The sequence below is a fragment of the Rhipicephalus sanguineus genome, unplaced genomic scaffold (assembly GCF_013339695.2).
Source record: "Rhipicephalus sanguineus isolate Rsan-2018 unplaced genomic scaffold, BIME_Rsan_1.4 Seq339, whole genome shotgun sequence".
NCBI classification, from domain to species: Eukaryota; Metazoa; Arthropoda; class Arachnida; order Ixodida; family Ixodidae; genus Rhipicephalus; species Rhipicephalus sanguineus.
The window spans coordinates 255,187-268,339 of record NW_023615047.1 but is presented as its reverse complement, the minus strand read 5'-3'; the positions used below and the strand labels follow the sequence as shown (position 1 = coordinate 268,339).

Below are 13,153 nucleotides of genomic sequence, written 5' to 3'. Positions count from 1 at the left end.
GTTTTGATGTATTCGGGTTTGACCGGCAGGGACGGTTATCAACGCTCGACGCTGTCCGCGAAGCATTGTTCGAGAAGCTTCACGTCTATAGTAGATCGTTCTGTTAAGATTGCGCCCCGCACGCGAATGTTCCAGCTTTGTCTAGAGATAACGCCGCCACCAGCGATATTGCTGGAAAGTTCGATACCGCCTGTATAAAAGCCGACGCGATTGACCGCTTGTTCAGTTGATCGACGGACGACGCCCTGTTTCGCCGCTATCATTGTATCAGCGTGTATTGCTGTGAGCTCTAGTTCTCATTTTCCGGCCACAAGTTCGGCCAAATAACAGTTTCATCCTGCAAACGCCGACTGCTGTCTTCGTCGACGTCACGACCTCGGAATAAAATGTAACTTTTACTAGACTGTTAAAAAACGGAGCCAACACTGCAAGCACAGACGTTAATCTGATATGACGCCTGTATCGCAGGAGTACATATGTAGTGTTGATTGATTTCTTGTAAAATTAGATAGCCAGCACCACAAACACAATTGACGTTGCACCTACATTACGCCTGCTTACGCTGTTTTTCGAAACAAGTTTATAGACCTGGCGTTGCTCTGAGGTAGAATACCTGATTGCCACGCGGAATTCTTGGGTTCGATTTCTGCTGGGATCCTAATTCTTATTCTTTCCAGTCGTGGATTCAACACTGCCTATGTTGGTTTTTCTTAACGCTGTCTCATTTAAGTTACCAATGTCTGTTCTTGCCGTTACTGTGTAGATGTAAACTGTTAACCTGTTGCGCATACCCGTACACCGTGGCCCATGGTAAACGCGCATGTGCCACACGTGTCTGGCGGAAAGCGTTTGACGACGTACGCGACAGGACTTTCACGTTATTCACGTCATGACCCGACAATCATATTCGTCAAATCCTCTTACCCTCCCGTGCCTATTTGGTCTTCACATATTTAAGGAGGCGATCATGAGAGCACCCAGGCGTATGGGGCTAGCTAGCTAGCTAGATAGTTAGATAGATAGATAGATAGATAGATAGACAGATAGATAGATAGATAGATAGATAGAAATGCTCAAAGTGCCAAAGGTTCGCCAAGAAATGCTTCGCATTTAATTGTTGAGTAACGAATGGGGTTGTAGCTACTGATTCGACATGAGTACTCGTCTTTAAAGGGGCAGCGAATCGCATCAAGCTTGCTGCCACAACTTAGACACATCATTTTGTTGAAACATTGGCTCCAACAACACTGTTTCTTCAATGGTTTGACATTCATTCAAGCCGCCATTTCCAGCTCAACTTCTTTCGCGTTAAGATGTACAGGATATACAACTGTCATGTTGTGTTCTGATAGAATTTAAGAGCTTGATAGCAAGCCTTGCTTTTCACCTTAATGCTCACCCTTTACGTTTACGCTTTATTATTTGTCATCTTGAGCCTTACTTTATGTCCTTACTTGAGCCTTACTTTATGTAGCCCTTCGCAGTGGTGTGTTATTTGCCTCGTCTTGTGCGAGCCTGATTCCATTTTATACATGCGCAATTCTTCGTTTCTTCACTCATGCATCTCTCGGACTTCTCGGCAGCATTAGCTCGTTATAACAATTTTACTGTTACGACTTTTTCTGCGACATCATGCCAATAATTGAATAGAACTTGTCATGCAAGTGCATAAATTCTCTTGCAGTTAGAATGTATTGTATTTATTCCTGAATTTTGTGCACTATAACAATAGGTCCTCGTAAAATCATAATGCTTGTTCTGCATATGATCAGAACTAGTCCAGAAATATCTGCAAAGTACCGTCTCTGCTTTTTTTATTCTGAAACACTGATGCTAAGTGAGGCCATGTACACATGCACCATGACAATGTTTAAATGGGTATAAATTCTGAACATTGCTGTTATTCCTGTTTTCTTTCACTTCCTTTTCAGATGTACAGACAGGAGCGAAGTGGAGCTGTCCATGGGCCGTGCACAGTTGCAAGCAGGCTTGCAACACCTATGACAATTATGTTCCTGAATACATCTCCCAAAGTGGCATTTAAACAATCATGTAGTAGTTTATTTTATTGTTTATTTGGCATGAAGCAGCAGGTATGGTTCACTCATCCGCAAGTTCATAAAGTACAGTGTATATACACATGGCATACTACGCCCACACCTACCAGCTCGGGATGTGTAGCTTGATTGTAAAATGTTTACTTGACATAAACCAACAATTATTAGCAAAGTCACATGAACGTTTTGCACCTATGCAGGCGACATTCTCAGTATACGCTGGCAACAAATAAGCGAAGTTCAGCCCGGTCCTGTAGTCACACATTTCCTTGTAAAACTTCTGGTATGGGGCCGCTGTTGTTGTTGCAAGCCAATGCGCCGCAATGAAGGAACCATGATTCCATGATTTTTCTTTTCCTCGCACTTTGTACACGAGACAGCGTCGTCAAATTGATTAGGTCGAAGTTATGCCTTGTCATTCACCAGCGTTCAACAAGCTCCGTCTGGGAACAAGTTTCATGGGAGGTTTTCGCAACATCCTCACTGTGTTCTTTAAACATCGATGACCTTCATCCACCCGTTTCGCCTATGCAAGTCGTGTCGCAATCCCCACGTTGTACTTTGTAGGTGACCCGCTGTAATCTTCAGCGGTTTTTGTGAATACTTTGTCCTTAGGAATGTGTTCACAAAGCCCGAAGACCGCACACCTGCGTAGATTAGAGCAGCGTCATCTATAGAGTACGACGCGGGGATCACGACACCACTTACATCAGTAAAATGCGCAGGAAAATGCCAAAGACGTTCAAAGAACACAAAGGGGGGATGTTGCTAAAGCCACCCATGCAGTGCATTTTAACGCAGCTTGTTAAACACTGTTAGGCGACAGGTTATAGCTTCGACCTAAACAATGCGATGATGCTGGCTCCGGAAAGGAGGTGGGGGTAGGAAATCTACTGGAGTTATGGTTCATACGTCAGGAAGTATTTGCTTGAAACAACAGCCACAGACCCATACCGAACGTTTAGGAGAACGTATATGGCTAGTGGACTGGTCGACCTCCGCTCACTTGTTGCCAGTGTATACTGAGACTTCAACCTGCATAGGTGACAAAGCTTCTATGTGATTTTGTTAACAAAACAAAGCATCTTCATATTTTGCAAATAGATTTTATGGTGCAGCTGTGGCAGGACACCATTATTTCGTAATAACGCAAATGTACCGTATTATATTGGACAATACGGGCAGACCAATCTGCGGAATTAACGTAGGAAGTACGTAAGAAGATTCTTGAAGGAAATTGTTGTATTTTGGTCACGGAATAGTGTTCGTATTTAAACGAAGTGACGGAGTGCTTCGTCTTATCTGTGCCAACGAAAGCACTTCGTAAGAAGACTCCATTTTGGAGAAGTCGTTTAATTAGTATCAAGGAAAAGTGCTCGGCAAGGCTATGCCTTCAGCTTTGTCCGTGAACGGGGGCCAGAGATTTTTTGCAGTGTACGCCGAAGTGGACTAGTGAAGTGTCTATGTTGTCCAGTTGTCTGCGTTCGGCGATACTTAAGCCATGCAAGGTACTTATACATATCGGTGCTCTAGACTACGAGGTTATCCTGGACGACATTACGAACTCTCAGCGGCGCCGCACACGACCTGAAGTCGTGCATGTTGTGCGCCTTGAACTGTATTACACGCGTTAGCGATCCAGGGGACTCTACTTTAAGGTTTCTTTATTACTGTTCATCTGTGTACGCACATTTTTCGCTTCCATGTTTTGTCCTGAGCGTCGGCAAAATGCCTTTTCAGAGGAGGAAATGCCACTCGCATTTTCTTGCTATTTTTGAGTAACCGACCTGTTAAACGTCTAACAATTGCTTTGCACTCACCGCGCTTGAATGTACAGCTTTGCCAATTATTTTAAGTTGTTCTGATAAGCTTGAGCCCAAGGCGAAGAATGGGGTTTATTCTGGAACTAACGCGTTCCCCAACGATAAGCTTGGGCGTTTCGACGCCACGCGTATAAATGCCCACGCGCCTTACCGCAAATAACAACAACGGAGGCGGATGACTGCGATCATCGCCATACCAATGTACGGTGGGTATTGCTTGCACTTTGAGTGTTCATTTCCTGGGCTCTTCTCTCTCTCTTCTCTTCTCTCTCTCTCTCTCTCATATATATATATATATATATGGGTCGTCCTATATATATGTGGTCGTCCTCTTAGCCTCTTCTCCTAGAGTGAGGGGCGTGCTCTCGGAGAAGAGGCCGAAGAGGACGATCAATATATATATGTAGCGAAGTATTGGAAATGTGCAGTGGGTCGTCCTCTCCAGCACCTTCTAGTGGGTCGCTCTCTTCAAACCCTTTCGGAGAGAACACAGCTCGTGCAGACAGTCGGTCCCCATCTTCACTGTCGCTGTAGTGCATCGTCACCGAGTGCCGCCAATGAACGTCTTTACAATTTGTGGATAGTGATGTGCCCTCTAAACAACTGCGGTCCGCATGCGATGCCCTTGGAGCTTCGATCCCGTACTGTGCCTTCTACCCTGACTGAACAAGCTGCCCAGCAAATGCCTCCCCTTGCGCCGACGGCATGTCCAAGTGTCCCCCGCATCCGCGACCCTCCTGTCTTAACCGGCGCGGATGGCAGCGACGTCAAGGACTGGCTCGTGATTGAAGAGCGTGTGAGCGTACCCAATAAATGGGACGAGGCAGGCAAACTGAGCAACCTGGTTTTATACCTCGCTGGTGTGGCAAGCCTATGTTCACAACAACCACGCATTCGATTTCGCTACGAGGTTCGCTTTCAAGACCGCCGTCATCCACGTGTTGACCGCCCTGCCGTTCGTAAGCTGCAAGCCGAACAGCGTTTATGTGAACGAGCCCAGCAGTCCGATGAGTCTTTCACGAGTTACATTCAAGACGTCTTCGACTTGTGCAAGAAAATCAAAGCGACCATGTCGATGTCCCAGAAGATCTGGAACGTTATAAAAGGCATAGACGACGATGCCTTCTTCATCCTGCTCGCCAAAAATCCTCGCACTGTGGCAGAGGTCACCACAGTGTGCCAAAGCTACGAAGAGCTGCGCCGGCAGCCGCTGATGACGCGTCGACCTCCATCACGCGACGCCGATCTCGCTGGCTTGTCGGCGATTTTAGACCACTCCGCCTTATTCACAGAGATCACGTCATTCGTACGTGAGGAAATTGTCCGCCAGTTCTCGCTACTGGCCTTCGCTCACCTGCAGCATGTTCAACAGCCGTCGAACACACTGCTGCCTCCCTTACACCGGGTTATTGAACAGGAATTCCGGAATACCACCAGCGCCCTCCGGTGCCTGCGCCGCTCAGTTACGCGCAAGTCGGCCCAGGCCGCCCCCAACGCTCCCTGTGGTGCCCCGCTAACTTACGCTGTAGCCGTTGTCTGGCCTCAGGCCTTCGAAGCGAGTATGCCGGCTGCGTACGCCGACGTCACAATACGCCCCGACTCCTCAGCCCGACTCATCCAGGCGCCCGTCCCTTGCGTCCTGCGGCATGCATGGGACCTAGCGCGGCAAGCCGATGGCACACTTACGACAACCGCCCAATCTGCTTTGCTTGCGGTTGCGCCGGTCACGTCGCCGGCTATTGAAATCGCGTGCAGCCGCCTCGAGTCGGATCAACCGTCATCAACCAGTCCAGCCGCCCGTATTACGACCCGACGCCGCCTATGTCAGACGTCACGCCCAGCTCATACTGACCGCCGTTTACCATCCCCACGACACCGCTCACAGTACCAATGCGGCCTCGCCGGTCGCACGAGACCAGGAAAATAGTCGTCGCTGCCTACGAGGCAAGGGCTGCCACGCTATCGACCTGTCAAGGACATCAGCAAAGCCCATGAAACGCAGGCAGACGTGTTCGTAGATGGTGTCCACACACGGCGCGAAGACCCTAAAGGAGTATCCGTTTATGAACGCTAAATTTAGCCGACCTGCCACGAAAAGTGACGACGCACTTTCCGGGCTCCCACTCCGTACAGCCAGCGCTCAAAGTCTCACCCGACAGCGGTGTGCACCGCCCTCGTCATCATGAGGACGTCTGTACGCGTGCGAATTCATAATAATTTCTTCATTCTCTCACGACGTATCCTGGGATGAGACTTCCTCGCCGCCACGACGCCGTAATTGTTGCGCACTGTGATGCAGGTTCTTTTCTGTTTACGATAGCGAGCACCCTGAGCTGAGCGTCGGAGAGCTTTAAATAAGGACAAAGCCGTTGGTGGCAACAAAGAACACCACAACATTAATTATACACTGAAGGCGACAGATAACTATACATAAGTAAACATAATAAAAAGTTCATTGCACACGGTAGCACATCTTAACAACAAAAAAACTCAGTTCAAAAACCTAAACTATAGAGTATAATTCTGACGCGGCTAAGCAGCGGAGCGGGGAAATAGTACAGTTCGGTCTCACCAAATCGCCGAGGCTGACGGATGGAGTTGACGCGGGCTGCTGGTGTCGACGAAGGGGACGCGGGGGCTGCGGCGACGCACTGAGATGCCAGGGCAACCTGGCAGGCAACTCGATGCACAGCTCGGACCCGTAGCCCAAAACTGCTGATCCTACGTTGCTGCCGGCCCACGGAGTCCGAAGGCCTTGGGGTGGAGTTCTCGCACCATGTCTATGGCCTCACGGGAATTCGATGGCAGGAGGCCACGGCCGGTTGAAGTCTTGGTGGCTACGGGTCCGAAACCCGACGGCCATCTCAGCGCCCGGTCCGGTGACAACCTCTCCTGCCTCGTTCCCTTCGAACTCCCCTTGGAACTCCGTGCACAAGGCTTTTAGGGGCGAAGCTCCTTAAGGCGGCACCGTTCGTCCCCGTCGTGCTGTAGTAGTGAGTAACAAGTCTTACCCTTTGACCCCAAGGTGGTGCCGGTGGGAGATTTCTCCTGTGCGTTGTTGAACAATAAAAAAATTCGCAGCGTGCGCGTTAACTAAAAGCCGAATTCTTCTGTCTCTGTAGAAGTGTAAGTGTAGCTAAAAGCCGACTTCTTCTGTCTCTCATTCCCATTAGCAGCCATTGTTTACCTCCAAGGTAGTGCCTGGTGAGATTTCTCCTGTGCGTGATTAAACAATAAAAATTTTGTTCAAAACGCCGATTGATGAAATAAACCAACGAAAGACGCCAGATGTTTTGTAAAAACAAAACGAAAGAACGCCAGATGTTTCTAAAGCAAAACGAAAAAGACGCCAGCTGCTTAACAAAGGACGCAAGGTGTTTTCTAAAGCAATGGTTTCTAAACAATGAAAAATTCACAGCGTACATGTAAAATTAAAGTGAGCTGCAAGTCGTCATACTCGAACCTTTAGTATAAACGCGCCCGATCTCACGTCGGTGGATGTACTGGGCAGAATTCACGGAAGATTCACGGTTTACCGAGAACCTCCGCAGCTTCGCCCATCATCATCATTCACTCGTGGATATGCTGTGATTTTCTCGCTCTCCGGTCCACTTGTCTACTCTTCATTGGACCATGCTCGACCGGCGCGTTGACAGGTGATTGGCTCTTGAGATTACCGGTGTTGTTCCTATAGGGCACGTGTCCGTCGATCCTTACACCTCGCGCCCTCGTGAAGGTTTTCATCGTCGTCTTCCTTTCGGCACTGTGATCTACGCGCGCGCCGCCTTGTCGTTTTCTTTATGATGCACACTTTTGAAAGGCGCACAATTCAAACGCGACTCCACTCATCACAAAGGCCCCTTTTTCGAAAAGTTTTTCGTTTTGAAAAAACTGCTGCTCAGTGCGCGGAAAATATAAGTGATAGATAGCACGCAATATCACTCACAACCACGACAGCCAGAACGCCACACTTGTTCACTTGCTTAGTAATTAACCAATTGCGTTATATTACCATGATAACACTAAACAATAACACAATGAGTGCCAATTTGTAGTGCTCTCTAATCATATAGACATCGAGAACACAGTGTTCACAATAAAGCTCTTAGTCGTATTCACAACTCAAGCCGTTGGTTATAGGCTAGAAGTCATTATCAGTTGCGCGCACTATCCGGACCTAACGAACACACAAGTACAATGAATATTGAAACCTCAGCCCGTTTAGTTCAACCAATGCTTTCCCTATGAAACAACAAAAACCTTGCGAAAAGCTTGTTATATCACATTCAACCTCAAATGAATGGCAACAACCAACTCGGATATCTACAAAACCTATAAATCCGTTGCCAAAGCAGGAATCGAAAAACAGCGACCGGTCATTGAACTGAACGCTCAAGTTATAGCGTCCCAAACCAGACGATGGCCTATTCAGACGCTCAAGAAACAACCGCGGTAAAGACGCTGTGAAGCTTGTTCGCTGAAACGCGCTGTACCTGCATGACAACCACACGGACGCTCAGCGGAGTTTTAGCCGCAGCGTAACCAGGCATCAACCGAAACTGAAGGCGTTGCTTCCAGGCACACCGAGACATCAGCGTCTGAACGACGTCTTCGCTTACGGGAGTGCCTTCCACGACTCGCGAACTTTTAACGAACCTAAAACCTATAGAATAGGAAATACATTCTGCGGCCCGAGACGCCACGGAAAACGCATCAGGTTCGTCGCTGATCATAGAGTAATGCCCTTTCAATCGGCTGTCTTCTTCTGATTCGCCTTCAACCGACTTTGCATTGGGTTCAACACCGTTCACCTTACCATATTGGTCATCCGGCTCAGCCACATCGATATCTACTGGGGAAGCACCTCCGACGCTAAACTATCCGCTTGGACAAGTGCTTCTGAACTCTCTCCATGCTCTCTCGGAGAGACCGCATCTGTAGAAACCTGATAAGGCTGACTCTCTCGCTTTAGGAGCGAGTGATTCCCATGGTCCTCGACCATGTATGTGGCGCCTGTTACCATCTCCAGTGGTACACAAAGATCGGCGGCCACCACATCGGTGCTTTCATTACGGCAATCACCGTCGTTATCCAAGACAACCTGTAATACTACTTCAATGGAGCTATTCAGAGGCCCTCCTACTTCTTCATTAAGTGGGCTCGCCCTCACGGAGGCTGGAAGCAAGTTACTCTGAGTGGAACTGACCTGTTCCATGCTTGCGAAGCTGTCCACCGCTTCATCAAGCTCAGCAAGACTTCTGCTTTCTTGGCTGCCCACCTCTCTGCCATCCTCTATCTGAGCTCCTGGCTCTATGGCGAGGTCAAGGCTAACCTTACAGAAATCGAATTCGCTCCCGCAAAAAGTGCTATCGGAGCAAACGTCGACTGTTTGCTCACGTCTCTGTATCTCAAGTTGCGTCTCTTTAGCCACAGCCACTTCGAGTCGCTGCTCAAGTGCTTGCCTCTCCACTTCGAGCTGTTCCATTTTAGCCCTAAGCTCCACTTCGAGCTGTTCCATTTTAGCCCTAAGCTCCGATTCGAGCTCTCCTCTCTGCCTTTCGTTCTGCAGCCCGTTCCTCTCGCTCTCGCGCCATCCGCTCTTCATACCACGCTGAACTCTGGTCCTTCGAGACCCATACGTTCCGCGAGTTCCAATATTTCCCACGTGCTCGTCATGGCTTTAACTATTCAACATCAAGGTGAAAAACAAACGGCTTTGTCCTGTCGCTGCGGACGCCAATTTGTGATGCAGGTTCTTTTCTGTTTACGATAGCTATGACTGAGCGTCGGAGAGCTTTAATAGGACAAAGCCGTGGTTTAACAAAGACACACACAACATTAATTATACACTGAAGGCGAGATAAACTACATAAGTAAACACTTAATAAAAAGTTCATTGCACACGGTAGCACACTCTTAACAACAAACAAAACTCAGTTCAAAAACCTAAACTATAGGTAATTCTGACGCGGCTGAGCAGCGGAGCGGGGAATAGTACAAGTCGGTCTCACCAAATCGCCGAGGCTTGACGGATGGAGTTGACGGGCTGGCTGGTGTCGACGAAGAGGGACGCGGTGGCTGCGGCCCGACGCATGAGATGCCAGGGCAACCTGGCCAGGCAACTCGATGCACAGCTCGGGCCGTAGCCCACTGCTGCTGCTACGTTGCCTGCCGGCACTGGAGTCCGAAGGCCTTGGGGTGGAGTTCTCGCACCATGTCTATGGCCTCTCAGGGAATTCGATGGCAGGAGGCCACGGCGGTTGAAGTCTTGGTGGCTCGGGTCCGAAACCCGACGGCCATCTTCAGCGCCCGGTCCGGTGACAACCTTCTCCTTGCCTCGTTCCCTTCGAACTCCCCCTTGGAACTCCGTGCACAAGGCTTTTCTCGGTCTCGGTCCCACTTGTACTCTCATTGGACACTGCTCGCCCGGCGCGTTGACAGGTGATTGGCTCTTGAGATTACCGGGTTGTTCCTTATAGGGCCAACGTGTCCGTCGAATCCTTACACCTCGCGCCCTCGTGAAGGTTTTCATCGTCGTCGTCTTCCTTTCGGCACTGTGCTCATCTACGCGCGCGCACCCTTGTCGTCTTTTCTTTATGATGCACACGTTTCAAAGGCGCACAATTCAAACGCGCACTCCACTCATCACACGCACCAGCCGAAATAGAGAGAGAGTAAAACGTCTTTATTGATGTTTGCATGGCAAAGAAGCGCGTGGGAGGAACCCCTAGTCCGGGGTCCCTAAGATGACTCCAGCGACGAGTCGGGCCCGCTGTATTACAGCTCGGAGGACTCGGGAGGTCCGTCGCGGAGAGTATCATCCCACAGCTCCTCGTTACGTAAGGGGTGAAGGAAGACTGGTAAGGGAGGGAAGATGCTTGCAGTGCACTCAATTGTGAGCTCTCACCATTTTCATTGGACGCCGGCGGTCAGACTACACCTGCGTCCACGGTACACGTCAAAGACAACACCACAGCTCTTGCAAACTCGTCAAAGGCTGTGTCAGCTCTCGAAGACGCACAAGTTAAGGACGAACCGGCTGAGACGCACTGCGCCAGCTCCGTCCGCTCAGTGCTGTTGCCACATCTGATTCGTCACCCGCTGATGTAATTGGTTTTTCGATTGCTGACAGCCTTACATCGGTCGAGCGCCCAGCTTTTGTGCCTTTTAAAAGAATTTCGTTCTTCGTTCGGTGTCGCGCAAACTTCTCTCGGCCGCACACCTGCTGTCACGCATCGCATCGACACTGGCGCCCAACCACCATTGCCGCAACGTCCATCCCCCATCAGCAGCAGAGGTCGTGTAAACAACGAGCAAGTAGAAGGCATGCTTCGCTGCGATGTTATCCGACCCTCAATCGCCCATGGGCGTCTCTGTCGCTCTCGTTGCGAAGATTGAAGCCACTGTGGGGTTCTGTATGGAATACCGACGACTCATTAAGATCACCTGTAAGGACGTTTACTCTACCTTGAATAGACGACGCCACAGACAGCCTGCAAGGAGCAGAATTCTTTTCATCGCTCGATTTGCGTCAGTGTACTGGCAAGTCCCATCGCTGATGACGCTCAACTGAAGACGGCGTTTGTCACACCCGACAGCTTGTACGAATTCAACGTCACACCGTCTAAGCTGTGCAATGCGCCCGTGACCTTTGACCCATGATGGATACCGTTCTGCGCAACTTGAAATGACACGTGCCTGTGCTACCTCGACAACGTCATCGTTTTGCCCCGGATTTCTCCACGCATCCTCACGCCTGCGGCAGGTTTTGACGCGTTTGGGAATGCCGGGTGTATGAATGAGAGAATTTCGTGAAGAATGTATATGTTTGTGATTTTTTTGGACTTTGAGATGTTTGAGCGGATGTGAGAAGAAGACGGCGACATGAAGGCGAGCCAGAGGCAGGTGGCATGCGCGCGGCGGCACGAGAAAGAAAGCAAGAAAAGAGAGCTAGAAAGAAGAGAGGCGCGTGTGGACCCGCGCAAGGGCTGAGCGAAGCAAGCCGAATTACCCCGGCCAAAGCGCTGTCCGACAATTGTCGTGGCCATACTCAGCGAGGACTGGTGTCCTTGCCTGGTGGTCGGACGTAGGCGAGGCTCCAGCGAGGACGGCCTGACCAGGGTCTGTCCGGGAGCCCCTCCTGACTGTTCCGGTGAGACCTGGGAGCCGACCTACCTGCCTGGGCTACCGGTTTCCAGGCTCGGCTTCTGCTGTCGCGGGGAGGCGTCACGATTTCCAGACACCGTCGCCACTGGGACCGCAGGCCGTGATCAAACTGGAGGCCTTACGGAGGTCTTGTCTTCCTGCTGTGAAGCACACGGGACGTGTCCATGCGTGCCTGGGCTTGCCTCAACAACACTCGTCGCCGCCTGTGGCTGACCCTCGTCAAGGCAACGTCTTCTACGAGTCGTGAGACTTCGTTTTCTTGCTACCTTGAACGGACATTCCGCGGTTAAGACTTTCAGATTAATTTATGTGTGTTTATCTCCGTGCTGTTTTTCGTCATCGTCCCTAGCATACCTTGTCCCTATAATGTATCGAAACTCATTCGTGCGTATTCTCTTGTCGCCCTCCCGTTGAGCCACGCACTCGCAAACGTGACGAACCACCACTCGGTCCTTACAATTTTCTGGCGTCCGCGAGACAGGACCAAGCTCTTCCGTACAATTTAGAGCCTCACGTTGTTTGCGTGTGGCAGACGATAATGGACGAGAAGAAACTAGTGAGCTAGGGAAGAAGAGGGGCTGAGTGGAGAGGCGTTGCAGGCATGGGTTAGCGCAGAGCAGAAGGACATGAGGGATCAGCGAGCTAAGAAGCGCGAAGAAGCGAGGGTAGCGGCGCAGGAGGAACATACGCGAGAGTTAGCGCGTATGGAGGCTGAACGGGCGCTCCTCGAAGAGCGAAGGCGTGTCTTGGAGCCAGAGCGTTTGATTCCGAGAGTCGTAGGCAATGAAACAGTTGGTGTCAGGGTTTTCGCAGCCCCCACAAGATGATTCCTCCCTAAACGAGGGTAGGGATGAACTCGATGCCTATATACAACGGTTTGAAAGAGTGGCGTCTAGTCAAGGTTGGCCACAAGACAAGTGGGCCTTATCGTTGAGTCTGTGTTTAACGGGCGAAGCATTAACGGCGGTAGGTCGGATGTCCGCGGAAGACGCTACCAATTACGCCAAGCTCAAGCAGACCTTGCTGCAGCGGTTCCGCTACACGGAAGAAGGATACCGTGTAAAGTTTCGGGATGCCAAGCCTGAAAATTTTGAGACCACACGGCAG

The 13,153-nt window shown here is 50.1% G+C and overlaps 1 pseudogene; it reads right to left on the bottom strand.

Moving 5' to 3' along the window:
- The window catches only part of LOC125756630 (uncharacterized), a 59,297-nt pseudogene extending 49,899 nt beyond the window's left edge, over positions 1–9,398 (bottom strand).
- Between the last annotated feature and the right edge of the window lie 3,755 nt (positions 9,399–13,153).